Source organism: Gouania willdenowi, chromosome 22, assembly GCF_900634775.1.
Source record: "Gouania willdenowi chromosome 22, fGouWil2.1, whole genome shotgun sequence".
Classification (NCBI taxonomy): domain Eukaryota; kingdom Metazoa; phylum Chordata; class Actinopteri; order Blenniiformes; family Gobiesocidae; genus Gouania; species Gouania willdenowi.
Genome location: NC_041065.1, coordinates 9,281,912 through 9,306,774, shown reverse-complemented (window position 1 = coordinate 9,306,774; position 24,863 = coordinate 9,281,912). Strand labels below are relative to the sequence as shown.

General features: G+C 40.5%; 32 non-coding genes and 1 gene segment (V, D, J or C); 32 read left to right on the top strand and 1 right to left on the bottom strand.

Moving 5' to 3' along the window:
* Window positions 1-24,863, bottom strand: part of LOC114456123 (T-cell receptor beta-2 chain C region-like) — a 297,915-nt gene that overhangs the window by 91,811 nt on the left and 181,241 nt on the right.
* On the top strand, window positions 658-730 carry trnak-cuu (transfer RNA lysine (anticodon CUU)). Its single transcript has one exon. It is a non-coding gene; the product is annotated as a tRNA-Lys (tRNA).
* Window positions 861-933, top strand: trnak-uuu (transfer RNA lysine (anticodon UUU)). The gene has a single exon. It is a non-coding gene; the product is annotated as a tRNA-Lys (tRNA).
* Window positions 1,640-1,712, top strand: trnak-uuu (transfer RNA lysine (anticodon UUU)). Its single transcript has one exon. It is a non-coding gene; the product is annotated as a tRNA-Lys (tRNA).
* trnak-uuu (transfer RNA lysine (anticodon UUU)) lies at window positions 2,785-2,857 on the top strand. The gene has a single exon. It is a non-coding gene; the product is annotated as a tRNA-Lys (tRNA).
* trnak-uuu (transfer RNA lysine (anticodon UUU)) lies at window positions 3,187-3,259 on the top strand. The gene has a single exon. It is a non-coding gene; the product is annotated as a tRNA-Lys (tRNA).
* On the top strand, window positions 6,110-6,182 carry trnak-cuu (transfer RNA lysine (anticodon CUU)). The gene has a single exon. It is a non-coding gene; the product is annotated as a tRNA-Lys (tRNA).
* On the top strand, window positions 6,311-6,383 carry trnak-cuu (transfer RNA lysine (anticodon CUU)). The gene has a single exon. It is a non-coding gene; the product is annotated as a tRNA-Lys (tRNA).
* Window positions 6,914-6,986, top strand: trnak-uuu (transfer RNA lysine (anticodon UUU)). The gene has a single exon. It is a non-coding gene; the product is annotated as a tRNA-Lys (tRNA).
* trnak-uuu (transfer RNA lysine (anticodon UUU)) lies at window positions 7,115-7,187 on the top strand. Its single transcript has one exon. It is a non-coding gene; the product is annotated as a tRNA-Lys (tRNA).
* Window positions 7,691-7,763, top strand: trnak-uuu (transfer RNA lysine (anticodon UUU)). Its single transcript has one exon. It is a non-coding gene; the product is annotated as a tRNA-Lys (tRNA).
* trnak-uuu (transfer RNA lysine (anticodon UUU)) lies at window positions 8,066-8,138 on the top strand. The gene has a single exon. It is a non-coding gene; the product is annotated as a tRNA-Lys (tRNA).
* On the top strand, window positions 8,815-8,887 carry trnak-uuu (transfer RNA lysine (anticodon UUU)). Its single transcript has one exon. It is a non-coding gene; the product is annotated as a tRNA-Lys (tRNA).
* On the top strand, window positions 9,217-9,289 carry trnak-cuu (transfer RNA lysine (anticodon CUU)). The gene has a single exon. It is a non-coding gene; the product is annotated as a tRNA-Lys (tRNA).
* trnak-uuu (transfer RNA lysine (anticodon UUU)) lies at window positions 9,994-10,066 on the top strand. Its single transcript has one exon. It is a non-coding gene; the product is annotated as a tRNA-Lys (tRNA).
* On the top strand, window positions 10,369-10,441 carry trnak-uuu (transfer RNA lysine (anticodon UUU)). The gene has a single exon. It is a non-coding gene; the product is annotated as a tRNA-Lys (tRNA).
* On the top strand, window positions 10,570-10,642 carry trnak-uuu (transfer RNA lysine (anticodon UUU)). The gene has a single exon. It is a non-coding gene; the product is annotated as a tRNA-Lys (tRNA).
* trnak-uuu (transfer RNA lysine (anticodon UUU)) lies at window positions 12,298-12,370 on the top strand. Its single transcript has one exon. It is a non-coding gene; the product is annotated as a tRNA-Lys (tRNA).
* Window positions 14,053-14,125, top strand: trnak-uuu (transfer RNA lysine (anticodon UUU)). Its single transcript has one exon. It is a non-coding gene; the product is annotated as a tRNA-Lys (tRNA).
* trnak-uuu (transfer RNA lysine (anticodon UUU)) lies at window positions 14,428-14,500 on the top strand. Its single transcript has one exon. It is a non-coding gene; the product is annotated as a tRNA-Lys (tRNA).
* Window positions 14,629-14,701, top strand: trnak-uuu (transfer RNA lysine (anticodon UUU)). Its single transcript has one exon. It is a non-coding gene; the product is annotated as a tRNA-Lys (tRNA).
* trnak-cuu (transfer RNA lysine (anticodon CUU)) lies at window positions 15,552-15,624 on the top strand. Its single transcript has one exon. It is a non-coding gene; the product is annotated as a tRNA-Lys (tRNA).
* trnak-uuu (transfer RNA lysine (anticodon UUU)) lies at window positions 16,677-16,749 on the top strand. Its single transcript has one exon. It is a non-coding gene; the product is annotated as a tRNA-Lys (tRNA).
* On the top strand, window positions 16,878-16,950 carry trnak-uuu (transfer RNA lysine (anticodon UUU)). Its single transcript has one exon. It is a non-coding gene; the product is annotated as a tRNA-Lys (tRNA).
* Window positions 17,627-17,699, top strand: trnak-uuu (transfer RNA lysine (anticodon UUU)). Its single transcript has one exon. It is a non-coding gene; the product is annotated as a tRNA-Lys (tRNA).
* trnak-cuu (transfer RNA lysine (anticodon CUU)) lies at window positions 18,202-18,274 on the top strand. Its single transcript has one exon. It is a non-coding gene; the product is annotated as a tRNA-Lys (tRNA).
* On the top strand, window positions 19,327-19,399 carry trnak-uuu (transfer RNA lysine (anticodon UUU)). Its single transcript has one exon. It is a non-coding gene; the product is annotated as a tRNA-Lys (tRNA).
* Window positions 19,528-19,600, top strand: trnak-uuu (transfer RNA lysine (anticodon UUU)). The gene has a single exon. It is a non-coding gene; the product is annotated as a tRNA-Lys (tRNA).
* trnak-uuu (transfer RNA lysine (anticodon UUU)) lies at window positions 20,277-20,349 on the top strand. Its single transcript has one exon. It is a non-coding gene; the product is annotated as a tRNA-Lys (tRNA).
* On the top strand, window positions 20,478-20,550 carry trnak-uuu (transfer RNA lysine (anticodon UUU)). The gene has a single exon. It is a non-coding gene; the product is annotated as a tRNA-Lys (tRNA).
* Window positions 21,227-21,299, top strand: trnak-uuu (transfer RNA lysine (anticodon UUU)). The gene has a single exon. It is a non-coding gene; the product is annotated as a tRNA-Lys (tRNA).
* On the top strand, window positions 21,428-21,500 carry trnak-uuu (transfer RNA lysine (anticodon UUU)). The gene has a single exon. It is a non-coding gene; the product is annotated as a tRNA-Lys (tRNA).
* trnak-uuu (transfer RNA lysine (anticodon UUU)) lies at window positions 22,177-22,249 on the top strand. The gene has a single exon. It is a non-coding gene; the product is annotated as a tRNA-Lys (tRNA).

The window sequence follows — 24,863 nt, the reverse complement described above, 5'->3', positions numbered from 1 at the left end:
TTCCGGTTGGTGAAGGCACTGTTTTTCCATATTTATTGTAGTTTTATATGAGGAAAAAATACCGAAAATGTTAAAAGCACAAGCCCAGTTAGCTCAGATGCTAGAGCATAAGACTTTTAATCTCAGGGTCATGGGATCGAGCCCCATACTGGGTGAATTGTCCATAGAGGAATATTCTGTATGATGATGGCACTGCTTTTCCTATTTTATGTAGTTTTATACGAGAAATAAATAACAGAAATGTTAAATGCAAAAGCCGAGTTCGATAGGATGGTTGAGCATGAGGCTCTTAATCTCAGGGTCATGGGTTCAAGCCCCACACTGGGTGGTTTGTGACCTAATTTGTGGAACTGCACCCAGTCAATAGATGAACATTCCGGTTGGTGAAGACACTGTTTTTCCATATTTATTGTAGTTTTATATGAGGAAAAAATACCGAAATTGTTAAAAGCACAAGGCCAGTTAGCTCAGATGGTAGAGCATGAGGCTCTTAATCTCAGGGTCGTGGGTTCAAGCCCCACACTGGGTGATTTGTGATCTAGGTTGTGGAAGTGCGCCTCGTCAATAGATGAACATTCTGGTTGGTGAAGGCACTGTTTTTCCATATTTATTGTAGTTTTATATGAGGAAAAAATACAGCAAATGTTAAAAACACAAGCCCAGTTAGCTCAGATGGTAGAGCATGAGGCTCTTAATCTCAGGGTCGTGGGTTCAAGCCCCACACTGGGTGGTGTTTGTGACCTAATTTGTGGAACTGCGCCCAGTCAATAGATGAACATTCTGGTTGGTCGAGGCACTGTTTTTCCATATTTGTTGTAGTTTTATATGAGGAAAAAATACCGAAAATGTTAAAAGCACAAGCCCAGTTAGCTCAGATGGTAGAGCATGAGACTTTTAATCTCAGGGTCATGGGTTCGAGCCCCATACTGGGTGAATTGTCCATAGAGGAATATTCTGTATGATGAAAGCACTGCTTTTCCTATTTTATTGTAGTTTTATACGAGAAATAAATAACGGAAATGTTAAATGCAAAAGCCGAGTTCGATAGGATGGTTGAGCATGAGACTCTTAATCTCAGGGTCATGGGTTCAAGCCCCACACTGGGTGGTTTGTGACCTAATTTGTGGAACTGCGCCCAGTCAATAGATGAACATTCTGTTTGGTGAAGGCACTGTTTTTCCATATTTATTGTAGTTTTATATGAGGAAAAAATACCGAAAATGTTAAAAGCACAAGCCCAGTTAGCTCAGATGGTAGAGCATGGGACTTTTAATCTCAGGGTCGTGGGTTCAAGCCCCACACTGGGTGATTTCTGACCTAGGTTGTGGAAGTGCGCCTCGTCAATAGATGAACATTCTGGTTGGTGAAGGCACTGTTTTTCCATATTTATTGTAGTTTTATATGAGGAAAAAATACCGAAAATGTTAAAAGCACAAGCCCAGTTAGCTCAGATGGTAGAGCATGGGACTTTTAATCTCAGGGTCGTGGGTTCAAGCCCCACACTGGGTGATTTCTGACCTAGTTTGTGGAAGTCTGCTTCATCAATAGACAAACATTCTGGTTGGTGAAGGCACTGTTTTTCCATATATTTATTGTAGTTTTATATGAGGAAAAAATACCGAAAATGTTAAAAGCACAAGCCCAGTTAGCTCAGATGGTAGAGCATGAGACTTTTAATCTCAGGGTCGTGGGTTCAAGCCCCACACTGGGTGATTTCTGACCTAGGTTGTGGAAGTCTGCTTCATCAATAGACAAACATTCTGGTTGGTGAAGGCACTGTTTTTCCTATTTATTGTAGTTTTATATGAGAAAAAAATACCGAAAATGTTAAAGCACAAGCCCAGTTAGCTCAGATGGTAGAGCATGAGGCTCTTAATCTCGGGGTCGTGTGTTCAAGCCCCACACTGGGTGGTTTGTGACCTAGTTTGTGGAACTGCGCCCAGTCAATAGATGAACATTCTGGTTGGTGAAGGCACTGTTTTTCCATATTATTGTAGTTTTATATGAGGAAAAAATACCGAAAATGTTAAAAGCACAAGCCCAGTTAGCTCAGATGGTAGAGCATGAGACTTTTAATCTCAGGGTCATTGGTTCGAGCCCCATACTGGGTGAATTGTCCATAGAGGAATATTCTGTATGATGAAAGCACTGCTTTTCCTTTTTTATTGTAGTTTCATACGAGAAATAAATAAACGGAAATGTTAAATGCAAAGCCGAGTTCGATAGGATGGTTGAGCATGAGACTCTTAATCTCAGGGTCATGGGTTCAAGCCCCACACTGGGTGGTTTGTGACCTAATTTGTGGAACTGCGCCCAGTCAATAGATGAACATTCCGGTTGGTGAAGGCACTGTTTTTCCATATTATTGTAGTTTTATATGAGGAAAAAAATACCGAAAATGTTAAAAGCACAAGCCCAGTTAGCTCAGATGGTAGAGCATGAGACTTTTAATCTCAGGGTCATGGGATCGAGCCCCATACTGGGTGAATTGTCCATAGAGGAATATTCTGTATGATGATGGCACTGCTTTTCCTATTTATGTAGTTTTATACGAGAAATAAATAACAGAAATGTTAAATGCAAAAGCCGAGTTCGATAGGATGGTTGAGCATGAGGCTCTTAATCTCAGGTTCATGGGTTCAAGCCCCACACTGGGTGGTTTGTGACCTAATTTGTGGAACTGCACCCAGTCAATAGATGAACATTCCGGTTGGTGAAGGCACTGTTTTTCCATTTATTGTAGTTTTATATGAGGAAAAAATACCGAAATTGTTAAAAGCACAAGCCCAGTTAGCTCAGATGGTAGAGCATGAGACTTTTAATCTCAGGGTCGTGGGTTCAAGCCCCACACTGGGTGATTTCTGACCTAGGTTGTGGAAGTCTGCTTCATCAATAGACAAACATTCTGGTTGGTGAAGGCACTGTTTTTCCATATTTATTGTAGTTTTATATGAGGAAAAAATACAGCAAATGTTAAAAGCACAAGCCCAGTTAGCTCAGATGGTAGAGCATGAAGCTCTTAATCTCAGGGTCGTGGGTTCAAGCCCCACACTGGGTGATTTGTGACCAAGGTTGTGGAAGTGCGCCTCGTCAACAGATGAACATTCTGTTTGCTGAAGGCACTGCTTTTCCATATTAATTGTAGTTTTATATGAGGAAAAAATACAGCAAATGTTAAAAACACAAGCCCAGTTAGCTCAGATGGTAGAGCATGAGACTTTTAATCTCAGGGTCATGGGTTCGAGCCCCATACTGGGTGAATTGTCCATAGAAGAATATTCTGTATGATGATGGCACTGCTTTTCCTATTTTATGTAGTTTTATACGAGAAATAAATAACAGAAATGTTAAATGCAAAAGCCGAGTTCGATAGGATGGTAGAGCATGAGGCTCTTAATCTCAGGGTCATCTGTTCAAGCCCCACACTGGGTGGTTTGTGACCTAATTTGTGGAACTGTACCTGTCAATCGATGAACATTCTGGTTGGTGAAGGCACTGGTTTTCCATATTTATTGTAGTTTTATATGAGGAAAAATACCACAAGTGTTAAAATACTAGCAAAGTTAGCTCAGATGGTAGAGCATGAGGCTCTTAATCTCAGGGTCGTGGGTTCAAGCCCCACACTGGGTGATTTGTGACCTAGGTTGTGGAAGTGCCCCTCGTCAATAGATGAACATTCTGGTTGGTGAAGGCACTGTTTTTCCATATTTATTGTAGTTTTATATGATGAAAAAATACAGCAAATGTTAAAAGCACAAGCCCAGTTAGCTCACATGGTAGAGCATGAGGCTCTTAATCTCGGGGTCGTGGGTTCAAGCCCCACACTGGGTGATTTGTGACCTAGGTTGTGGAAGTCTGCTTCATCAATAGACAAACGTTCTGGTTGGTGAAGGCACTGTTTTTCCATATTTATTGTAGTTTTATATGAGGAAAAAATACAGCAAATGTTAAAAGCGCAAGCCCAGTTAGCTCAGATTAGAGCATGAGGCTCTTAATCTCAGGGTCGTGGGTTCAAGCCCCACACTGGGTGGTTTGTGACCTAATTTGTGGAACTGCGCCCAGTCAATAGATGAACATTCTGGTTGGTGAAGGCAGTGTTTTTCCATATTTATTGTAGTTTTATATGAGGAAAAAATACCAAAATGTTAAAAGCACAAGCCCAGTTAGCTCAGATGGTAGAGCATGAAGCTCTTAATCTCAGGGTAGTGGGTTCAAGCCCCACACTGGGTGATTTGTGACCAAGGTTGTGGAAGTGCGCCTCGTCATAGATGAAAATTCTGGTTGGTGAAGGCACTGCTTTTTCATATTTATTGTAGTTTTATATGAGGAAAAAATACAGCAAATGTTAAAAGCACAAGCCCAGTTAGCTCAGATGGTAGAGCATGAGACTTTTAATCTTAGGGTCGTGGGTTCAAGCCCCACACTGGGTGATTTGTGATCTAGGTTGTGGAAGTGCGCCTCGTCAATAGATGAACATTCTGGTTGGTGAAGGCACTGTTTTTCCATATTTATTGTAGTTTTATATGAGGAAACACATACAGCAAATGTTAAAAGCACAAGCCCATTAGCTCAGATGGTAGAGCATGAGACTTTTAATCTCAGGGTCATGGGTTCGAGCCCCATACTGGGTGAATTGTCCATACAGGAATATTCTGTATGATGAAGACACTGCTTTTCCTATTTTATTGGAGTTTTATATGAGAAATAAATAACGGAAATGTTAAATGCAAAAGCCGAGTTCGATAGGATGGTAGAGCATGAGGCTCTTAATCTCAGGGTCATCTGTTCAAACCCCACAATGGGTGGTTTGTGACCTAATTTTGGAACTGTACCTTGTCAATCGATGAACATTCTGGTTGGTGAAGGCACTGGTTTTCCATATTTATTGTAGTTTTATATGAGGAAAAATACCACAAGTGTTGAAAATACTAGCAAAGTTAGCTCAGATGGTAGAGCATGAGGCTCTTAATCTCAGGGTCGTGGGTTCAAGCCCCACACTGGGTGATTTGTGACCTAGGTTGTGGAAGTGCGCCTCGTCAATAGATGAACATTCTGGTTGGTGAAGGCACTGTTTTTCCACATTTATTGTAGTTTTATATGATGAAAAAATACAGCAAATGTTCAAAGCACAAGCCCAGTTAGCTCAGATGGTAGAGCATGAGGCTCTTAATCTCAGGGTCGTGGGTTCAAGCCCCACACGGGTGATTTGTGATCTAGGTTATGGAAGTGCGCCTCGTCAATAGATGAACATTCTGGTTGGTGAAGGCACTGTTTTTCCATATTTATTGTAGTTTTATATGAGGAAACAATACAGCAAATGTTAAAAGCACAAGCCCAATTAGCTCAGATGGTAGAGCATGAGACTTTTAATCTCAGGGTCATGGGTTCGAGCCCCATACTGGGTGAATTGTCCATACAGGAATATTCTGTATGATGAAGGCACTGCTTTTCCTATTTTATTGGAGTTTTATATGAGAAATAAATAACGGAAATGTTAAATGCAAAAGCCGAGTTCGATAGGATGGTAGAGCATGAGGCTCTTAATCTCAGGGTCATCTGTTCAAACCCCACAATGGGTGGTTTGTGACCTAATTTTTGGAACTGTACCTTGTCAATCGATGAACATTCTGGTTGTGAAGGCACTGGTTTTCCATATTTATTGTAGTTTTATATGAGGAAAAATACCACAAGTGTTGAAAATACTAGCAAAGTTAGCTCAGATGGTAGAGCATGAGGCTCTTAATCTCAGGGTCGTGGGTTCAAGCCCCACACTGGGTGATTTGTGACCTAGGTTGTGGAAGTGCGCCTCGTCAATAGATGAACATTCTGGTTGGTGAAGGCACTGTTTTTCCATATTTATTGTAGTTTTATATGATGAAAAAATACCGAAAATGTTAAAAGCACAAGCCCAGTTAGCTCAGATGGTAGAGCATGAGACTTTTAATCTCAGGGTCGTGGGTTCAAGCCCCACAATGGGTGATTTCTGACCTAGGTTGTGGAAGTCTGCTTCATCAATAGACAAACATTCTGGTTGGTGAAGGCACTGTTTTTCCATATTTATTGTAGTTTTTATATGAGGAAAAAATACAGCAAATGTTAAAAAGCGCAAGCCCAGTTAGCTCAGACGGTAGAGCATGAGGCTCTTAATCTCAGGGTTGTGGGTTCAAGCCCCACACTGGGTGGTTTGTGACCTAATTTGTGGAACTGCGCCCAGTCAATAGATGAACATTCTGGTTGGTGAAGGCAGAGTTTGTCCATATTTATTGTAGTTTTATATGAGGAAAAAATACCAAAAATGTTAAAAGCACAAGCCCAGTTAGCTCAGATGGTAGAGCATGAGGCTCTTAATCTCAGGGTCGTGGGTTCAAGCCCCACACTGGGTGATTTGTGATCTAGGTTGTGGAAGTGCGCCTCGTCAATAGATGAACATTCTGGTTGGTGAAGGCACTGTTTTTCCATATTTATTGTAGTTTTATATGAGGAAAAAATACAGCAAATGTTAAAAGCACAAGCCCAGTTAGCTCAGATTGTAGAGCATGAGGCTCTTAATCTCGGGGTCGTGGGTTCAAGCCCCACACTGGGTGGTTTGTGACCTAGGTTGTGGAAGTCTGCTTCATCAATAGACAAACATTCTGGTTGGTGAAGGCACTGTTTTTCCATATTTATTGTAGTTTTATATGAGGAAAAAATACAGCAAATGTTAAAAGCACAAGCCCAGTTAGCTCAGATGGTAGAGAATGAGACTTTTAATCTCAGGGTCGTGGGTTCAAGCCCCACACTGGGTGATTTGTGACCAAGGTTGTGGAAGTGCGCCTCGTCAATAGATGAACATTCTGGTTGGTGAAGGCACTGCTTTTCCATATTAATTGTAGTTTTATATGAGGAAAAAATACAGCAAATGTTAAAAACACAAGCCCAGTTAGCTCAGATGGTAGAGCATGAGACTTTTAATCTCAGGGTCGTGGGTTCAAGCCCCACACTGGGTGATTTCTGACCTAGGTTGTGGAAGTCTGCTTCAGCAATAGACAAATATTCTGGTTGGTGAAGGCACTGTTTTTCCATATTTATTGTAGTTTTATATGAGGAAAAAATACAGCAAATGTTAAAAGCACAAGCCCAGTTAGCTCAGATGGTAGAGCATGAGACTTTTAATCTCAGGGTCGTGGGTTCAAGCCCCACACTGGGTGGTTTGTGACCTAATTTGTGGAACTGCGCCCAATCAATAGATGAACATTCTGGTTGGTGAAGGCACTGTTTTTCCATATTTATTGTAGTTTTATATGAGGAAAAAATACCGAAAATGTTAAAAGCACAAGCCCAGTTAGCTCAAATGGTAGAGCATGAGACTTTTAATCTCAGGGTCATGGGTTCGAGCCCCATACTGGGTGAATTGTCCATAGAGGAATATTCCAAATGATGAAAGCACTGCTTTTCCTATTTTATTGTAGTTTTATACGAGAAATAAATAACGGAAATGTTAAATGCAAAAGCCGAGTTCAATAGGATGGTTGAGCATGAGACTCTTAATCTCAGGGTCATGGGTTCAAGCCCCACACTGGGTGGTTTGTGACCTAATTTGTGGAACTGCGCCCAGTCAATAGATGAACATTCCGGTTGGTGAAGGCACTGTTTTTCCATATTTATTGTAGTTTTATATGAGGAAAAAATACCGAAAATGTTAAAAGCACAAGCCCAGTTAGCTCAGATGGTAGAGCATGAGACTTTTAATCTCAGGGTCATGGGTTCGAGCCCCATACTGGGTGAATTGTCCATAGAGGAATATTCTGTATGATGAAAGCACTGCTTTTCCTATTTTATTGTAGTTTTATACGAGAAATAAATAACGGAAATGTTAAATGCAAAAGCCGAGTTCGATAGGATGGTTGAGCATGAGACTCTTAATCTCAGGGTCATGGGTTCAAGCCCCACACTGGGTGGTTTGTGACCTAATTTGTGGAACTGCGCCCAATCAATAGATGAACATTCTGGTTGGTGAAGGCACTGTTTTTCCATATTTATTGTAGTTTTATATGAGGAAAAAATACCGAAAATGTTAAAAGCACAAGCCCAGTTAGCTCAGATGGTAGAGCATGAGACTTTTAATCTCAGGGTCATGGGTTCGAGCCCCATACTGGGTGAATTGTCCATAGAGGAATATTCCAAATGATGAAAGCACTGCTTTTCCTATTTTATTGTAGTTTTATACGAGAAATAAATAACGGAAATGTTAAATGCAAAAGCCGAGTTCAATAGGATGGTTGAGCATGAGACTCTTAATCTCAGGGTCATGGGTTCAAGCCCCACACTGGGTGGTTTGTGACCTAATTTGTGGAACTGCGCCCAGTCAATAGATGAACATTCCGGTTGGTGAAGGCACTGTTTTTCCATATTTATTGTAGTTTTATATGAGGAAAAAATACCGAAAATGTTAAAAGCACAAGCCCAGTTAGCTCAGATGGTAGAGCATGAGACTTTTAATCTCAGGGTCATGGAATCGAGCCCCATACTGGGTGAATTGTCCATAGAGGAATATTCTGTATGATGATGGCACTGCTTTTCCTATTTTATGTAGTTTTATACGAGAAATAAATAACAGAAATGTTAAATGCAAAAGCCGAGTTCGATAGGATGGTTGAGCATGAGGCTCTTAATCTCAGGGTCGTGGGTTCAAGCCCCACACTGGGTGATTTGTGACCTAGGTTGTGGAAGTGCGCCTCGTCAAAAAATGAACATTCTGGTTGGTGAAGGCACTGTTTTTCCATATTTATTGTAGTTTTATATGAGGAAAAAATACCGAAAATGTTAAAAGCACAAGCCCAGTTAGCTCAGATGGTAGAGCATGAGACTTTTAATCTCAGGGTCGTGGGTTCAAGCCCCACACTGGGTGATTTCTGACCTAGGTTGTGGAAGTCTGCTTCATCAATAGACAAACATTCTGGTTGGTGAAAGCACTGTTTTTCCATATTTATTGTAGTTTTATATGAGGAAAAAATACAGCAAATGTTAAAAGCACAAGCCCAGTTAGCTCAGATGGTAGAGCATGAGACTTTTAATCTCAGGGTCGTGGGTTCAAGCCCTACACTGGGTGATTTGTGATCTAGGTTGTGGAAGTGCGCCTCGTCAATAGATGAACTTTCTGGTTGGTGAAGGCGCTGTTTTTCCATATTTATTGTAGTTTTATAAGAGGAAAAAATACCGAAAATGTTAAAAACACAAGCCCAGTTAGCTCAGATGGTAGAGCATGAGGCTCTTAATCTCGGGGTCGTGGGTTCAAGCCCCACACTGGGTGGTTTGTGACCTAATTTGTGGAACTGCGCCCAGTCAATAGATGAACATTCTGGTTGGTGAAGGCACTGTTTTTCCATATTTATTGTAGTTTTATATGAGGAAAAAATACCGAAAATGTTAAAAGCACAAGCCCAGTTAGCTCGGATGGTAGAGCATGAGACTTTTAATCTCAGGGTCATGGGTTCGAGCCCCATACTGGGTGAATTGTCCATAGAGGAATATTCTGTATGATGAAAACACTGCTTTTCCTATTTTATTGTAGTTTTATACGAGAAATAAATAACGGAAATGTTAAATGCAAAAGCCGAGTTCGATAGGATGGTTGAGCATGAGGCTCTTAATCTCAGGGTCATGGGTTCAAGCCCCACACTGGGTGGTTTGTGACCTAATTTGTGGAACTGCGCCCAGTCAATAGATGAACATTCTGGTTGGTGAAGGCACTGTTTTTCCATATTTATTGTAGTTTTATATGAGGAAAAAATACCGAAATTGTTAAAAGCACAAGCCCAGTTAGCTCAGATGGTAGAGCATGAGGCTCTTAATCTCAGGGTAGTGGGTTCAAGCCCCACTCTGGGTGATTTGTGATCTAGGTTGTGGAAGTGCGCCTCGTCAATAGATGAACATTCTGGTTGGTGAAGGCACTGTTTTTCCATATTTATTGTAGTTTTATATGAGGAAAAAATACCGAAAATGTTAAAAGTACAAGCCCAGTTAGCTCAGATGGTAGAGCATGAGACTTTTAATCTCAGGGTCATGGGTTCGAGCCCCATACTGGGTGAATTGTCCATAGAGGAATATTCTGTATGATGAAAGCACTGCTTTTCCTATTTTATTGTAGTTTTATACGAGAAATAAATAACGGAAATGTTAAATGCAAAAGCCGAATTCGATAGGATGGTTGAGCATGAGACTCTTAATCTCAGGGTCATGGGTTCAAGCCCCACACTGGGTGGTTTCTGACCTAATTTGTGGAACTGTGCCCAGTCAATAGATGAACATTCTGGTTGGTGAAGGCACTGCTTTTCCATATTAATTGTAGTTTTATATGAGGAAAAAATACAGCAAATGTTAAAAACACAAGCCCAGTTAGCTCAGATGGTAGAGCATGAGACTTTTAATCTCAGGGTCGTGGGTTCAAGCCCCACACTGGGTGATTACTGACCTAGGTTGTGGAAGTGTGCCTTGTCAATAGATGAACATTCTGGTTGGTGAAGGAACTGTTTTTCCAAATTTATTGTAGTTTTATATGAGGAAAAAATACCGAAAATGTTAAAAGCACAAGCCCAGTTAGCTCAGATGGTAGAGCATGAGACTTTTAATCTCAGGGTCGTGGGTTCAAGCCCCACACTGGGTGATTACTGACCTAGGTTGTGGAAGTGCGCCTCGTCAATAGATGAACATTCTGGTTGGTGAAGGCACTGCTTTTCCATATTAATTGTAGTTTTATATGAGGAAAAAATACAGCAAATGTTAAAAACACAAGCCCAGTTAGCTCAGATGGTAGAGCATGAGACTTTTCATCTCAGGGTCATGGGTTTGAGCCACATACTGGGTGAATTGTCCATAGAGGAATATTCTGTATGATGATGGCACTGCTTTTCCTATTTTATTGTAGTTTTATACGAGAAATAAATAACGGAAATGTTAAATGCAAAAGCCGAGTTCGATAGGATGGTTGAGCATGAGGCTCTTAATCTCAGGGTCATGGGTTCAAGCCCCACACTGGGTGGTTTGTGACCTAATTTGTGGAACTGCGCCCAGTCAATAGATGAACATTCTGGTTGGTGAAGGCACTGTTTTTCCATATTTATTGTAGTTTTATATGAGGAAAAAATACCGAAATTGTTAAAAGCACAAGCCCAGTTAGCTCAGATGGTAGAGCATGAGGCTCTTAATCTCAGGGTAGTGGGTTCAAGCCCCACACTGGGTGATTTGTGATCTAGGTTGTGGAAGTGCGCCTCGTCAATAGATGAACATTCTGGTTGGTGAAGGCACTGTTTTTCCATATTTATTGTAGTTTTATATGAGGAAAAAATACCGAAAATGTTAAATGCAAAAGCCGAGTTCGATAGGATGGTTGAGCATGAGGCTCTTAATCTCAGGGTCATGGGTTCAAGCCCCACACTGGGTGGTTTGTGACCTAATTTGTGGAACTGCGCCCAGTCAATAGATGAACATTCCGGTTGGTGAAGGCACTGTTTTTCCATATTTATTGTAGTTTTATATGAGGAAAAAATACCGAAAATGTTAAAAGTACAAGCCCAGTTAGCTCAGATGGTAGAGCATGAGACTTTTAATCTCAGGGTCATGGGTTCGGGCCCCATACTGGGTGAATTGTCCATAGAGGAATATTCTGTATGATGAAAGCACTGCTTTTCCTATTTTATTGTAGTTTTATACGAGAAATAAATAATGGAAATGTTAAATGCAAAAGCCGAATTCGATAGGATGGTTGAGCATGAGACTCTTAATCTCAGGGTCATGGGTTCAAGCCCCACACTGGGTGGTTTCTGACCTAATTTGTGGAACTGCGCCCAGTCAATAGATGAACATTCCGGTTGGTGAAGGCACTGTTTTTCCATATTTATTGTAGTTTTATATGAGGAAAAAATACCGAAAATGTTAAAAGCACAAGCCCAGTTAGCTCAGATGGTAGAGCATGAGACTTTTAATCTCAGGGTCATGGGATCGAGCCCCATACTGGGTGAATTGTCCATAGAGGAATATTCTGTATGATGATGGCACTGCTTTTCCTATTTTATTGTAGTTTTATACGAGAAATAAATAACGGAAATGTTAAATGCAAAAGCCGAGTTCGATAGGATGGTTGAGCATGAGGCTCTTAATCTCAGGGTCGTGGGTTCAAGCCCCACACTGGGTGATTTGTGATCTAGGTTGTGGAAGTGCGCCTCGTCAATAGATAAACATTCTGGTTGTTGAAGGCACTGTTTTTCCATATTAATTGTAGTTTTATATGAGGAAAAAATACCGAAAATGTTAAAAGCACAAGCCCAGTTAGCTCAGATGGTAGAGCATGAGACTTTTAATCTCAGGGTCGTGGGTTCAAGCCCCACACTGGGTGATTTCTGACCTAGGTTGTGGAAGTCCACCTAGTCAATAGACAAACATTCTGGTTGGTGAAGGCACTGTTTTTCCATATTTATTGTAGTTTTATATGAGGAAAAAAGACAGCAAATGTTAAAAGCACAAGCCCAGTTAGCTCAGATGGTAGAGTATGAGACTTTTAATCTCAGGGTCGTGGGTTCAAGCCCCACACTGGGTGTTTTCTGACCTAGGTTGTGGAAGTCCGCCTAGTCAATAGACAAACATTCTGGTTGGTGAAGGCACTGTTTTTCCATATTTATTGTAGTTTTATATGAGGAAAAAATACTGAAAATGTTAAAAACACAAGCCCAGTTTGCTCAGATGGTAGAGCATGAGGCTCTTAATCTCAGGGTCGTGGGTTCAAGCCCCACACCGGGTGGTTTGTGACCTAATTTGTGGAACTGCGCCCAGTAAATAGATGAACATTCTGGTTGGTGAAGGCACTGTTTTTCCATATTTATTGTAGTTTTATATGAGGAAAAAATACCAAAAATGTTAAAAGCAGAAGCCCAGTTAGCTCACATGGTAGAGCATGAGACTTTTAATCTCAGGTTTGTGGGTTCAAGCCCCACACTGGGTGATTTCTGACCTAGGTTGTGGAAGTCCACTTCGTCAATAGACAAACATTCTGGTTGTTGAAGGCACTGTTTTTCCATATTTATTGTAGTTTTATATGAGGAAAAAATACAGCAAATGTTAGAAGCACAAGCCCAGTTAGCTCGGATGGTAGAGCATGAGACTTTTCATCTCAGGGTCATGGGTTTGAGCCCCATACTGGGTGAATTGTCCATAGAGGAATATTCTGTATGATGAAAACACTGCTTTTCCTATTTTATTGTAGTTTTATACGAGAAATAAATAACGGAAATGTTAAATGCAAAAGCCGAGTTCGATAGGATGGTTGAGCATGAGGCTCTTAATCTCAGGGTCATGGGTTCAAGCCCCACACTGGGTGGTTTGTGACCTAATTTGTGGAACTGCGCCCAGTCAATAGATGAACATTCTGGTTGGTGAAGGCACTGTTTTTCCATATTTATTGTAGTTTTATATGAGGAAAAAATACCGAAATTGTTAAAAGCACAAGCCCAGTTAGCTCAGATGGTAGAGCATGAGGCTCTTAATCTCAGGGTCGTGGGTTCAAGCCCCACTCTGGGTGATTTGCGATCTAGGTTGTGGAAGTGCGCCTCGTCAATAGATGAACATTCTGGTTGGTGAAGGCACTGTTTTTCCATATTTATTGTAGTTTTATATGAGGAAAAAATACCGAAAATGTTAAAAGTACAAGCACAGTTAGCTCAGATGGTAGAGCATGAAACTTTTAATCTCAGGGTCATGGGTTCGAGCCCCATACTGGGTGAATTGTCCATAGAGGAATATTCTGTATGATGAAAGCACTGCTTTTCCTATTTTATTGTAGTTTTATACGAGAAATAAATAACGGAAATGTTAAATGCAAAAGCCGAGTTCGATAGGATGGTTGAGCATGAGACTCTTAATCTCAGGGTCATGGGTTCAAGCCTCACACTGGGTGGTTTGTGACCTAATTTGTGGAACTGCGCCCAGTCAATAGATGAACATTCCGGTTGGTGAAGGCACTGTTTTTCCATATTTATTGTAGTTTTATATGAGGAAAAAATACCGAAAATGTTAAAAGCGCAAGCCCAGTTAGCTCAGTTGGTAGAGCATGAGACTTTTAATCTCAGGGTCATGGGATCGAGCCCCATACTGGGTGAATTGTCCATAGAGGAATATTCTGTATGATGATGGCACTGCTTTTCCTATTTTATTGTAGTTTTATACGAGAAATAAATAACGGAAATGTTAAATGCAAAAGCCGAGTTCGATAGGATGGTTGAGCATGAGGCTCTTAATCTCAGGGTCAAGGGTTCAAGCCCCACACTGGGTGGTTTGTGACCTAATTTGTGGAACTGCGCCCAGTCAATAGATGAACATTCTGGTTGGTGAAGGCACTGTTTTTCCATATTTATTGTAGTTTTATATGAGGAAAACATACCGAAAATGTTAAAAGCACAAGCCCAGTTAGCTCAGATGGTAGAGCATGAGACTTTTAATCTCAGGGTCGTGGGTTCAAGCCCCACACTGGGTGATTTGTGACCTAGGTTGTGGAAGTGCTCCTCGTCAATAGATGAACATTTTGGTTGGTGAAGGCACTGTTTTTCCATATTTATTGTAGTTTTATATGAGGAAAAAATACCGAAAATGTTAAAAGCAGAAGCCCAGTTAGCTCAGATGGTAGAGCATGAGACTTTTAATCTCAGGGTCATGGGTTCGAGCCCCATACTGGGTGAATTGTCCATAGAGGAATATTTTGTTTGATGAAGGCACTGCTTTTCCTATTTTATTGTAGTTTTATACGAGAAATAAATAACGGAAATGTTAAATGCAAAAGCCGAGTTCGATAGGATGGTTGAGCATGAGGCTCTTAATCTCAGGGTCGTGGGTTCAAGCCCCACACTGGGTGGTTTGTGACCTAATTTGTGGAACTGCGCCCAGTCAATAGATGAACATTCCGGTTGGTAAAGGCACTGTTTTTTCATATTTATTGTAGTTTTATATGAGGAAAAAATACAGCAAATGTTAAAAGCACAAGCCCAGTTAGCTCAGATGGTAGAGCATGAGACTTTAAATCTCAGGGTCATGGTTTTGAGCCCCATACTGGGTGAATTGTCCATAGAGGAACATTCTGGATGAAAAAAACACTGGTTTTCCATATTTATTGTAGTTTTATATGAGGAAAAAATACCGAAAATTTTAAAAGCACAAGCCCAGTTAGCTCAGATGGTAGAGCATTAGGCTCTTAATCTTGGGGCTTGGGTTCAAGCCCCACACTGGGTGATTTGTGACCTAGTTTGTGGAAGTGCGCCTCGTCAATAGATGAACATTCTGGTTGGTGAAGGCACTGTTTTTCCATATTTATTGTAGTTTTATATGAGGAAAAAATACAGCAAATGTTAAAAGCACAAGCCCAGTTAGCTCAGATGGTAGAGCATGAGACTTTTAATCTCAGGGTCATGGTTTTGAGCCCCATACTGGGTGAATTGTCCATAGAGGAACATTATGGATGAAAAAAACACTGTTTTTCCATATTTATTGTAGTTTTATATGAGGAAAAATTACAGCAAATGTTAAAAGCACAAGCCCAGTTAGCTCAGATGGTAGAGCATGAGGCTCTTAATCTCAGGGTCGTGGGTTCAAGCCCCACACTGGGTGATTTGTGACCTAGGTTGTGGAAGTGTGCCTCGTCAATAGATGAACATTCTGGTTTGTGAAGGCACTGTTTTTCCATATTTATTGTAGTTTTATATGAGGAAAAAATACAGCAAATGTTAAAAGCACAAGCCCAGTTAGCTCAGATGGTAGAGCATGAGACTTTAAATCTCAGGGTCATGGTTTTGAGCCCCATACTGGGTGAATTGTCCATAGAGGAACATTCTGGATGAAAAAAACACTGGTTTTCCATATTTATTGTAGTTTTATATGAGGAAAAAATACCAAAAATTTTAAAAGCACAAGCCCAGTTAGCTCAGATGGTAGAGCATGAGACTTTTAATCTCAGGGTCATGGGATCGAGCCCCATACTGGGTGATTTGTCCATAGAGGAATATTCTGGATGGTAAAGGCACTGTTTTTCCATATTTATTGTAGTTTTATATGAGGAAAAAATACCGCAAATGTTGAAAGCACAAGACCAGTTAGCTCAGACGGTAGAGCATGAGGCTCTTAATCTCAGGGTCATGGGTTCAAGCCCCACACTGGGTGATTTGTGATCTAGGTTGTGGAAGTGCGCCTCGTCAATAGATGAACATTCTGGTTGGTGAAGGCACTATTTTTCCATATTTATTGTAGTTTTATATGAGGAAAAAATACCGAAAATGTTAAAAGCACAAGCCCCCTTAGCTCAGATGGTAGAGCATGAGACTTTTAATCTCAGGGTCATGAGTTCGAGCCCCATACTGGGTGAATTGTCCATAGAGGAATATTTTGTTTGATGAAGGCACTGCTTTTCCTATTTTATTGTAGTTTTATACGAGAAAGAAATAACGGAAATGTTAAATGCAAAAGCCGAGTTCGATAGGATGGTTGAGCATGAGGCTCTTAATCTCAGGGTCCTGGGTTCAAGCCCCACACTGGGTGGTTTGTGACCTAATTTGTGGAACTGCGCCCAGTCAATAGATGAACATTCCGGTTGGTGAAGGCACTGTTTTTCCATATTTATTGTAGTTTTATATGAGGAAAAAATACAGCAAATGTTAAAAGCAAAAGCCCAGTTAGCTCAGATGGTAGAGCATGAGACTTTTAATCTCAGGGTCGTGGGTTCAAGCCCCACACTGGGTGATTTGTGACCTAGGTTGTGGAAGTGCTCCTCGTCAATAGATGAACATTCTGGTTGGTGAAGGCACTGTTTTTCCATATTTATTGTAGTTTTATATGAGGAAAAAATACCGAAAATGTTAAAAGCAGAAGCCCAGTTAGCTCAGATGGTAGAGCATGAGACTTTTAATCTCAGGGTCATGGGTTCGAGCCCCATACTGGGTGAATTGTCCATAGAGGAATATTTTGTTTGATGAAGGCACTGCTTTTCCTATTTTATTGTAGTTTTATACGAGAAATAAATAACGGAAATGTTAAATGCAAAAGCCGAGTTCGATAGGATGGTTGAGCATGAGGCTCTTAATCTCAGGGTCGTGGGTTCAAGCACCACACTGGGTGGTTTGTGACCTAATTTGTGGAACTGCGCCCAGTCAATAGATGAACATTCCGGTTGGTAAAGGCACTGTTTTTTCATATTTATTGTAGTTTTATATGAGGAAAAAATACAGCAAATGTTAAAAGCACAAGCCCAGTTAGCTCAGATGGTAGAGCATGAGACTTTAAATCTCAGGGTCATGGTTTTGAGCCCCATACTGGGTGAATTGTCCATAGAGGAACATTCTGGATGAAAAAAACACTGGTTTTCCATATTTATTGTAGTTTTATATGAGGAAAAAATACCGAAAATTTTAAAAGCACAAGCCCAGTTAGCTCAGATGGTAGAGCATTAGGCTCTTAATCTTGGGGCTTGGGTTCAAGCCCCACACTGGGTGATTTGTGACCTAGTTTGTGGAAGTGCGCCTCGTCAATAGATGAACATTCTGGTTGGTGAAGGCACTGTTTTTCCATATTTATTGTAGTTTTATATGAGGAAAAAATACAGCAAATGTTAAAAGCAAAAGCCCAGTTAGCTCAGATGGTAGAGCATGAGACTTTTAATCTCAGGGTCGTGGGTTCAAGCCCCACACTGGGTGATTTGTGACCTAGGTTGTGGAAGTGCTCCTCGTCAATAGATGAACATTCTGGTTGGTGAAGGTACTGTTTTTCCATATTTATTGTAGTTTTATATGAGGAAAAAATACCGAAAATGTTAAAAGCAGAAGCCCAGTTAGCTCAGATGGTAGAGCATTAGGCTCTTAATCTTGGGGCTTGGGTTCAAGCCCCACACTGGGTGATTTGTGACCTAGTTTGTGGAAGTGCGCCTCGTCAATAGATGAACATTCTGGTTGGTGAAGGCACTGTTTTTCCATATTTATTGTAGTTTTATATGAGGAAAAAATACAGCAAATGTTAAAAGCACAAGCCCAGTTAGCTCAGATGGTAGAGCATGAGACTTTTAATCTCAGGGTCATGGTTTTGAGCCCCATACTGGGTGAATTGTCCATAGAGGAACATTATGGATGAAAAAAACACTGTTTTTCCATATTTATTGTAGTTTTATATGAGGAAAAATTACAGCAAATGTTAAAAGCACAAGCCCAGTTAGCTCAGATGGTAGAGCATGAGGCTCTTAATCTCAGGGTCGTGGGTTCAAGCCCCACACTGGGTGATTTGTGACCTAGGTTGTGGAAGTGTGCCTCGTCAATAGATGAACATTCTGGTTGGTGAAGGCACTGTTTTTCCATATTTATTGTAGTTTTATATGAGGAAAAAATACAGCAAATGTTAAAAGCACAAGCCCAGTTAGCTCAGATGGTAGAGCATGAGACTTTAAATCTCAGGGTCATGGTTTTGAGCCCCATACTGGGTGAATTGTCCATAGAGGAACATTCTGGATGAAAAAAACACTGGTTTTCCATATTTATTGTAGTTTTATATGAGGAAAAAATACCAAAAATTTTAAAAGCACAAGCCCAGTTAGCTCAGATGGTAGAGCATGAGACTTTTAATCTCAGGGTCATGGGATCGAGCCCCATACTGGGTGATTTGTCCATAGAGGAATATTCTGGATGGTAAAGGCACTGTTTTTCCATATTTATTGTAGTTTTATATGAGGAAAAAATACCGCAAATGTTGAAAGCACAAGACCAGTTAGCTCAGACGGTAGAGCATGAGGCTCTTAATCTCAGGGTCATGGGTTCAAGCCCCACACTGGGTGATTTGTGATCTAGGTTGTGGAAGTGCGCCTCGTCAATAGATGAACATTCTGGTTGGTGAAGGCACTATTTTTCCATATTTATTGTAGTTTTATATGAGGAAAAAATACCGAAAATGTTAAAAGCACAAGCCCCCTTAGCTCAGATGGTAGAGCATGAGACTTTTAATCTCAGGGTCATGAGTTCGAGCCCCATACTGGGTGAATTGTCCATAGAGGAATATTTTGTTTGATGAAGGCACTGCTTTTCCTATTTTATTGTAGTTTTATACGAGAAAGAAATAACGGAAATGTTAAATGCAAAAGCCGAGTTCGATAGGATGGTTGAGCATGAGGCTCTTAATCTCAGGGTCCTGGGTTCAAGCCCCACACTGGGTGGTTTGTGACCTAATTTGTGGAACTGCGCCCAGTCAATAGATGAACATTCCGGTTGGTGAAGGCACTGTTTTTCCATATTTATTGTAGTTTTATATGAGGAAAAAATACAGCAAATGTTAAAAGCAAAAGCCCAGTTAGCTCAGATGGTAGAGCATGAGACTTTTAATCTCAGGGTCGTGGGTTCAAGCCCCACACTGGGTGATTTGTGACCTAGGTTGTGGAAGTGCGCCTCGTCAATAGATGAACATTCTGGTTGGTGAAGGCACTGTTTTTCCATATTTATTGTAGTTTTATATGAGGAAAAAATACCGAAAATGTTAAAAGCAGAAGCCCAGTTAGCTCAGATGGTAGAGCATGAGACTTTTAATCTCAGGGTCATGGGTTCGAGCCCCATACTGGGTGAATTGTCCATAGAGGAATATTTTGTTTGATGAAGGCACTGCTTTTCCTATTTTATTGTAGTTTTATACGAGAAATAAATAACGGAAATGTTAAATGCAAAAGCCGAGTTCGATAGGATGGTTGAGCATGAGGCTCTTAATCTCAGGGTCGTGGGTTCAAGCACCACACTGGGTGGTTTGTGACCTAATTTGTGGAACTGCGCCCAGTCAATAGATGAACATTCCGGTTGGTAAAGGCACTGTTTTTTCATATTTATTGTAGTTTTATATGAGGAAAAAATACAGCAAATGTTAAAAGCACAAGCCCAGTTAGCTCAGATGGTAGAGCATGAGACTTTAAATCTCAGGGTCATGGTTTTGAGCCCCATACTGGGTGAATTGTCCATAGAGGAACATTCTGGATGAAAAAAACACTGGTTTTCCATATTTATTGTAGTTTTATATGAGGAAAAAATACCGAAAATTTTAAAAGCACAAGCCCAGTTAGCTCAGATGGTAGAGCATTAGGCTCTTAATCTTGGGGCTTGGGTTCAAGCCCCACACTGGGTGATTTGTGACCTAGTTTGTGGAAGTGCGCCTCGTCAATAGATGAACATTCTGGTTGGTGAAGGCACTGTTTTTCCATATTTATTGTAGTTTTATATGAGGAAAAAATACAGCAAATGTTAAAAGCAAAAGCCCAGTTAGCTCAGATGGTAGAGCATGAGACTTTTAATCTCAGGGTCGTGGGTTCAAGCCCCACACTGGGTGATTTGTGACCTAGGTTGTGGAAGTGCTCCTCGTCAATAGATGAACATTCTGGTTGGTGAAGGTACTGTTTTTCCATATTTATTGTAGTTTTATATGAGGAAAAAATACCGAAAATGTTAAAAGCAGAAGCCCAGTTAGCTCAGATGGTAGAGCATGAGACTTTTAATCTCAGGGTCATGGGTTCGAGCCCCATACTGGGTGAATTGTCCATAGAGGAATATTTTGTTTGATGAAGGCACTGCTTTTCCTATTTTATTGTAGTTTTATACGAGAAATAAATAACGGAAATGTTAAATGCAAAAGCCGAGTTCGATAGGATGGTTGAGCATGAGGCTCTTAATCTCAGGGTCGTGGGTTCAAGCCCCACACTGGGTGGTTTGTGACCTAATTTGTGGAACTGCGCCCAGTCAATAGATGAACATTCCGGTTGGTAAAGGCACTGTTTTTTCATATTTATTGTAGTTTTATATGAGGAAAAAATACAGAAAATGTTAAAAGCACAAGCCCAGTTAGCTCAGATGGTAGAGCATGAGACTTTAAATCTCAGGGTCATGGTTTTGAGCCCCATACTGGGTGAATTGTCCATAGAGGAACATTCTGGATGAAAAAAACACTGGTTTTCCATATTTATTGTAGTTTTATATGAGGAAAAAATACCGAAAATTTTAAAAGCACAAGCCCAGTTAGCTCAGATGGTAGAGCATTAGGCTCTTAATCTTGGGGCTTGGGTTCAAGCCCCACACTGGGTGATTTGTGACCTAGTTTGTGGAAGTGCGCCTCGTCAATAGATGAACATTCTGGTTGGTGAAGGCACTGTTTTTCCATATTTATTGTAGTTTTATAAGAGGAAAAAATACAGCAAATGTTAAAAGCAAAAGCCCAGTTAGCTCAGATGGTAGAGCATGAGACTTTTAATCTCAGGGTCGTGGGTTCAAGCCCCACACTGGGTGATTTGTGACCTAGGTTGTGGAAGTGCTCCTCGTCAATAGATGAACATTCTGGTTGGTGAAGGCACTGTTTTTCCATATTTATTGTAGTTTTATATGAGGAAAAAATACCGAAAATGTTAAAAGCAGAAGCCCAGTTAGCTCAGATGGTAGAGCATGAGACTTTTAATCTCAGGGTCATGGGTTCGAGCCCCATACTGGGTGAATTGTCCATAGAGGAATATTTTGTTTGATGAAGGCACTGCTTTTCCTATTTTATTGTAGTTTTATACGAGAAATAAATAACGGAAATGTTAAATGCAAAAGCCGAGTTCGATAGGATGGTTGAGCATGAGGCTCTTAATCTCAGGGTCGTGGGTTCAAGCCCCACACTGGGTGGTTTGTGACCTAATTTGTGGAACTGCGCCCAGTCAATAGATGAACATTCCGGTTGGTAAAGGCACTGTTTTTTCATATTTATTGTAGTTTTATATGAGGAAAAAATACAGCAAATGTTAAAAGCACAAGCCCAGTTAGCTCAGATGGTAGAGCATGAGACTTTAAATCTCAGGGTCATGGTTTTGAGCCCCATACTGGGTGAATTGTCCATAGAGGAACATTCTGGATGAAAAAAACACTGGTTTTCCATATTTATTGTAGTTTTATATGAGGAAAAAATACCGAAAATTTTAAAAGCACAAGCCCAGTTAGCTCAGATGGTAGAGCATTAGGCTCTTAATCTTGGGGCTTGGGTTCAAGCCCCACACTGGGTGATTTGTGACCTAGTTTGTGGAAGTGCGCCTCGTCAATAGATGAACATTCTGGTTGGTGAAGGCACTGTTTTTCCATATTTATTGTAGTTTTATATGAGGAAAAAATACAGCAAATGTTAAAAGCAAAAGCCCAGTTAGCTCAGATGGTAGAGCATGAGACTTTTAATCTCAGGGTCGTGGGTTCAAGCCCCACACTGGGTGATTTGTGACCTAGGTTGTGGAAGTGCTCCTCGTCAATAGATGAACATTCTGGTTGGTGAAGGGACTGTTTTTCCATATTTATTGTAGTTTTATATGAGGAAAAAATACAGCAAATGTTAAAAGCACAAGCCCAGTTAGCTCACAAGGTAGAGCATGAGACTTTTAATCTCAGGGTCATGAGTTCGAGCCCCATACTGGGTGAATTGTCCATAGAGGAATATTTTGTTTGATGAAGGCACTGCTTTTCCTATTTTATTGTAGTTTTATACGAGAAAGAAATAACGGAAATGTTAAATGCAAAAGCCGAGTTCGATAGGATGGTTGAGCATGAGGCTCTTAATCTCAGGGTCCTGGGTTCAAGCCCCACACCTGGTGGTTTGTGACCTAATTTGTGGAACTGCGCCCAGTCAATAGATGAACATTCCGGTTGGTGAAGGCAGTGTTTTTCCATATTTATTGTAGTTTTATATGAGGAAAAAATACAGCAAATGTTAAAAGCAAAAGCCCAGTTAGCTCAGATGGTAGAGCATGAGGCTCTTAATCTCAGGGTTGTGGGTTTAAGCCCCACACTGGGTAATTTGTGACCAAACTTGTGGAAATGTGCCCTGTCTGTAGAGGGACATTCTGGTTGGTGAAGGCACTGCTTTTCCATCGTTATCGTAGTTTTATATGAGGAAAAAATACCGAAAATGTTAAAAGCACAAGCCCAGTTAGCTCAGATGGTAGAGCAGGAGACTTTTGATCTCAGGGTATTGGGGTCAAGCCCCATACTGGGTAATTTGTGTCATAACTGGTGGAGCTGTGTCTAGTCGTTAGAGGAACATTCTAATTAGTGAATGCACTGCTTTTCCCATTTTATTGTAGTTCTATACAAGGAAAAAATATTCATATAAAAAATGTTAATTAAAGTGTGTTACAAATACAGAGTAGCCAGAATTAGTGACAATTGTGCCTCCTTTGATATTTTTCTCCTGCAATTTATTCAAACTTTATTTTTATTTGAGGAATTTAAACTATAGAGTACAATTGTTTGATATTTATTGTGTGTGATGATAATTCAAAGACATTTAAAAAATAGAATTTTTATCTGTTTTTTTTTTTTTTTTTGTTATCTTTTACTAGACCCTTCTCTCCCTTTTTTTGAGTTTTTGGCCTGGTTTTCTTTTCTTGAGGAAAGACATGCTGCTGTCTATCAGCTCCACGTCACATCCACAGTCCAGACTACCTCCTGCAGCGCGCAGCACATGTGGCTCGTACCATTTGCACTGTTTTAAAGGGGATGGTTGGGCACTGATGCAGCATGAATATTTGTGTTTAGTGCAAAACTGTTCTTAACAACCATCTTATTTTCACACAGGGGTCTTCTATTCCAATATAAATCATCTAAATGTTTAAAATGCATCTTTGTACATATATATAAAGCAGACTTCTGAGGACCTGCCTTGGGCCCTGGGTACTCAAAAAAAACTACACAAATTTCACTACTATGAGCCCAGTTAGCTCAGATGGTAGAGCATGAGACTGTTAATCTCAGGGTCATGGGTTTTAGTTTTAAATGGGGAAAAAAGAGCCCAGTTAAATCAGATGGTAGAGCATGAGGCTCTACCATCACTTTCATCCTCCAAGATATTACAATCAAAGGTTTGACTGTTAGTCGCATGTATGAGACATGATGACTTTTACTTTGCAAAATGAAAAAGGACTTTACATTTCCCTGTTTCAACCTTTTCTTGAAATGAAGGACAGAAAACTCTTACTTTTCATTCCCTCGAACAATTAATACTTCTTCCAAAGAGGAACTTTCTGCTCGTAAAGGTTCAATGTAGTTTCATATGGGGGAAAAAACTTTACAAATTATGCTTCACCTTGTTGAGCCCTGCATGAGGCTCTTATTCTGAGGGTTGTGGGATGTGGGTTAAAACACCGCACTGGGTTTTTTAGGTACTTCATTCATAGAACTGTACTTTGACAATGGCAGCTCGACCTCGACGCTCACAGTTGAAAAATTTGAACTTTTTGAGCGACTTTAAGGGACAACTCCCTTGTCCTTTACTGGCTGTAGATCAGAGGCTGCAGCCCCTCCCTGCTCCCTGCTCCCTCCCGCTTCAGTGCAGATGGTTGCTGCAGAGACTGTACAACTTCCTCAATTTATCAGGGCAAAATTAAAGTGGTGAACTTCTTGAAAACCACAGTATCTACTGATCATAACACATTCTGAGTGAACTCATCCTTTAATATCCTCGTAAATTGATAATTTAAATCGTAAAAACGGGGCAAGAAGGAAAAGAAGTGATCAACCCTCTCTCTCTTTCTCTCTTCCCTGTCACAAACACATTGTTCCCTGACGATCGCGTCACTGGAGCGATGAAGAGTGACCAAAAAGCACCACTTTGTGCAAACGGCACAAAGTGGTGCTGATAGAAGCACCTGCAGCAGTGCGGTCGATTTCGGTGTGAACGCACCTTAACAAACTGTTGCAATGTTCTTCTCCAGGTCCAACATTCTAAATAATTAGGCAGATGTTTATGTTGCATTAGAAAAGATACAGGTTGTCCCAGAATCAAAATATCTTGGTGTCATAATCGACAATAAACTCACTTTTTAAAAAGTGAGG